This window comes from Phaseolus vulgaris, chromosome 10 (assembly GCF_051622355.1).
Source record: "Phaseolus vulgaris cultivar YP4 chromosome 10, ASM5162235v1, whole genome shotgun sequence".
Taxonomy (NCBI): domain Eukaryota; kingdom Viridiplantae; phylum Streptophyta; class Magnoliopsida; order Fabales; family Fabaceae; genus Phaseolus; species Phaseolus vulgaris.
In genome coordinates, this window is record NC_143507.1 from 710,001 (window position 1) to 715,000 (window position 5,000).

The following is a 5,000-nucleotide window of genomic DNA, read 5'->3' on the forward strand; positions in this document are numbered from 1 at the left end:
GACCGAGAGTAATAAAGCCCTCATATCAACCACATGACCCTGGGCGTAACCAGCACAAATGTGAGCCCAAGCGGACGCTGACTGATGACATTACTCCCCCCCGCCCGGCAGCAGGCCAGACATGATGGCCCCTTCCCCGCGAACGGTTGGAAGCCATACCCCCTTCGTGATGCTCACAAGTCTTCGAATAAGCCACCCAACGATTTGCGTGGCACAAATCTTCCCCGATCGCACCGGGCCACAGTTCCAACCCGTCTCATCCGTGCTTCTTCTCCAGCACGACCACCGTGGCGGATCGCCAAGATGCTCGTGAGGGAGAAGCCACGCGGATGAGGCCGTGCCTTCCCTGTGGTGGCCGCGCGCTACTGGACCGGGAGTAATAAAGCCCTCAATATCAACCACATGACCCTGGGCGTAACCAGCACAAATGTGAGCCCAAGCGGACGCTGACTGATGACATTACCCCCCCGGCCGGCAGCAAGCCAGACATGATGGCCCCTTCCCCGCGAACGGTTGGAAGCCATACCCCCTTCGTGATGCTCACAAGTCTAGAAATGAGCCACACAACGAAAATCCCACCAGCGTGCCACAAATCCACATAACAGATTCACATTTTTTCCCACCGGGTCGGTCGGCCGGAACCGACGGCGGCCACCACCGTGCCGCCGCCCACAACGGGTGACACCAACCCAAGTTGGTGGATCACCCATGTGTGGGCGTTTTGACTTGCCCCACCACAAAGCAAGCCAAAACAGGGGGGAATGAAGGGACCGCACCAGAATTTTCCATGGTGCAAGAGCTGGCTGCATTGAGGAACACCCCCCCCCTATAATAGCTAAATATGCAAAAGCCACTTTTGTACAAGTAGATACACTTTTTTTGAGTAGACATAAGTTCTGTTTTGGGACCTAGAGAACGAATTTTCACGAGATTTTTTGCAGGGATCCTCATAAAAATGGTACAACATTGCCTGCAAAAAATTAGAATTTTTCGACATGGGGAAGTATTTTTTTTATTTTTCCAAAGACCCGAAATGTGGAAAATCGGGAAAAATGGAAAAACGTATCTAGACACCGTATTTTTGCGTGATTTTTTCCAGTCCATCCCATAATAATATCAAGAAGGTGCCCACCAAGTTTCGTTAGGATTGGCCAAGGTTTCGAATTTTCATGAATTTTTTTCAAAACCCTCTATTTTCCAACATTTCAAAAATTCAAAACCACATCAAGATGGCTTGGTTTTGATACCAAACTTTCTAGACCTCATTCTGCATGCATTTGTGACACTTTCCAACCAACAAAACTCAAAAACCACCACTTTGAAAATTTCATGATTCTTGGCACACCACCAAGTCACAAAATCAAGCCAAAACACCAAAATCTTGGAACTTGGCTATGCACCAACCATGCCAAGATCAATTCCTTTTGATCCCAAACTTCTCCCACATCACTTTGAAGGCATTTGTGAGGATTGAGTCCAGCCAGTTTTCCAAAACCAACATTTTCGTTTTTCACCAAAATCACCACCAAGTCACAAAATCAAGCCAAAAATCCAAAATCATGGAACTTGGCTATGCACCAACCATGCCAAGATCAATTCCTTTTGATCCCAAACTTCTCCCACATCACTTTGGAGGCATTTGTGAGGATTGAGTCCAGCCACTTTTCCAAAACCATGATTTTCGTTTTTCACCAAAATCACCACCAAGCCACAAAATCAAGCCAAAAATCCAAAATCATGAACTTGGCTATGCACCAACCATGTCAAGATCAATTCCTTTTGATCCCAAACTTCTCCCACATCACTTTGGAGGCATTTGTGAGGATTGAGTCCAGCCACTTTTCCAAAACCAACATTTTCGTTTTTCACCAAAATCACCACCAAGCCACAAAATCATGAACTTGGCTATGCACCAACCATGTCAAGATCAATTCCTTTTGATCCCAAACTTCTCCCACATCACTTTGAAGGCATTTGTGAGGATTGAGTCCAGCCACTTTTCCAAAACCATGATTTTCGTTTTTCACCAAAATCACCACCAAGCCACAAAATCAAGCCAAAAATCCAAAATCATGAACTTGGCTATGCACCAACCATGTCAAGATCAATTCCTTTTGATCCCAAACTTCTCCCACATCACTTTGGAGGCATTTGTGAGGATTGAGTCCAGCCAGTTTTCCAAAACCAACATTTTCGTTTTTCACCAAAATCACCACCAAGTCACAAAATCATGAACTTGGCTATGCACCAACCATGTCAAGATCAATTCCTTTTGATCCCAAACTTCTCCCACATCACTTTGAAGGCATTTGTGAGGATTGAGTCCAGCCACTTTTCCAAAACCATGATTTTCGTTTTTCACCAAAATCACCACCAAGCCACAAAATCAAGCCAAAAATCCAAAATCATGAACTTGGCTATGCACCAACCATGTCAAGATCAATTCCTTTTGATCCCAAACTTCTCCCACATCACTTTGGAGGCATTTGTGAGGATTGAGTCCAGCCAGTTTTCCAAAACCAACATTTTCGTTTTTCACCAAAATCACCACCAAGTCACAAAATCAAGCCAAAAATCCAAAATCATGGAACTTGGCTATGCACCAACCATGTCAAAATCAATTCCTTTTGATCCCAAACTTCTCCCACATCACTTTGAAGGCATTTGTGAGGATTGAGTCCAGCCACTTTTCCAAAACCATGATTTTCGTTTTTCACCAAAATCACCACCAAGCCACAAAATCAAGCCAAAAATCCAAAATCATGAACTTGGCTATGCACCAACCATGTCAAGATCAATTCCTTTTGATCCCAAACTTCTCCCACATCACTTTGGAGGCATTTGTGAGGATTGAGTCCAGCCACTTTTCCAAAACCATGATTTTCGTTTTTCACCAAAATCACCACCAAGTCACAAAATCAAGCCAAAAATCCAAAATCATGGAACTTGGCTATGCACCAACCATGTCAAAATCAATTCCTTTTGATCCCAAACTTCTCCCACATCACTTTGAAGGCATTTGTGAGGATTGAGTCCAGCCAGTTTTCCAAAACCAACATTTTCGTTTTTCACCAAAATCACCACCAAGTCACAAAATCATGAACTTGGCTATGCACCAACCATGTCAAGATCAATTCCTTTTGATCCCAAACTTCTCCCACATCACTTTGGAGGCATTTGTGAGGATTGAGTCCAGCCAGTTTTCCAAAACCAACATTTTCGTTTTTCACCAAAATCACCACCAAGTCACAAAATCATGAACTTGGCTATGCACCAACCATGTCAAGATCAATTCCTTTTGATCCCAAACTTCTCCCACATCACTTTGGAGGCATTTGTGAGGATTGAGTCCAGCCAGTTTTCCAAAACCAACATTTTCGTTTTTCACCAAAATCACCACCAAGTCACAAAATCATGAACTTGGCTATGCACCAACTTTTGCACCAACCATGTCAAGATCAATTCCTTTTGATCCCAAACTTCTCCCACATCACTTTGGAGGCATTTGTGAGGATTGAGTCCAGCCAGTTTTCCAAAACCAACATTTTCGTTTTTCACCAAAATCACCACCAAGTCACAAAATCATGAACTTGGCTATGCACCAACCATGTCAAGATCAATTCCTTTTGCTCCCAAACTTCTCCCACATCACTTTGGAGGCATTTGTGAGGATTGAGTCCAGCCAGTTTTCCAAAACCAACATTTTCGTTTTTCACCAAAATCACCACCAAGCCACAAAATCAAGCCAAAAATCCAAAATCATGAACTTGGCTATGCACCAACCATGTCAAGATCAATTCCTTTTGATCCCAAACTTCTCCCACATCACTTTGGAGGCATTTGTGAGGATTGAGTCCAGCCACTTTTCCAAAACCATGATTTTCGTTTTTCACCAAAATCACCACCAAGTCACAAAATCAAGCCAAAAATCCAAAATCATGGAACTTGGCTATGCACCAACCATGTCAAAATCAATTCCTTTTGATCCCAAACTTCTCCCACATCACTTTGAAGGCATTTGTGAGGATTGAGTCCAGCCAGTTTTCCAAAACCAACATTTTCGTTTTTCACCAAAATCACCACCAAGTCACAAAATCATGAACTTGGCTATGCACCAACCATGTCAAGATCAATTCCTTTTGATCCCAAACTTCTCCCACATCACTTTGGAGGCATTTGTGAGGATTGAGTCCAGCCAGTTTTCCAAAACCAACATTTTCGTTTTTCACCAAAATCACCACCAAGTCACAAAATCATGAACTTGGCTATGCACCAACCATGTCAAGATCAATTCCTTTTGATCCCAAACTTCTCCCACATCACTTTGAAGGCATTTGTGAGGATTGAGTCCAGCCACTTTTCCAAAACCATGATTTTCGTTTTTCACCAAAATCACCACCAAGCCACAAAATCAAGCCAAAAATCCAAAATCATGAACTTGGCTATGCACCAACCATGTCAAGATCAATTCCTTTTGATCCCAAACTTCTCCCACATCACTTTGGAGGCATTTGTGAGGATTGAGTCCAGCCAGTTTTCCAAAACCAACATTTTCGTTTTTCACCAAAATCACCACCAAGTCACAAAATCAAGCCAAAAATCCAAAATCATGGAACTTGGCTATGCACCAACCATGTCAAAATCAATTCCTTTTGATCCCAAACTTCTCCCACATCACTTTGAAGGCATTTGTGAGGATTGAGTCCAGCCACTTTTCCAAAACCATGATTTTCGTTTTTCACCAAAATCACCACCAAGCCACAAAATCAAGCCAAAAATCCAAAATCATGAACTTGGCTATGCACCAACCATGTCAAGATCAATTCCTTTTGATCCCAAACTTCTCCCACATCACTTTGGAGGCATTTGTGAGGATTGAGTCCAGCCACTTTTCCAAAACCATGATTTTCGTTTTTCACCAAAATCACCACCAAGTCACAAAATCAAGCCAAAAATCCAAAATCATGGAACTTGGCTATGCACCAACCATGTCAAAATCA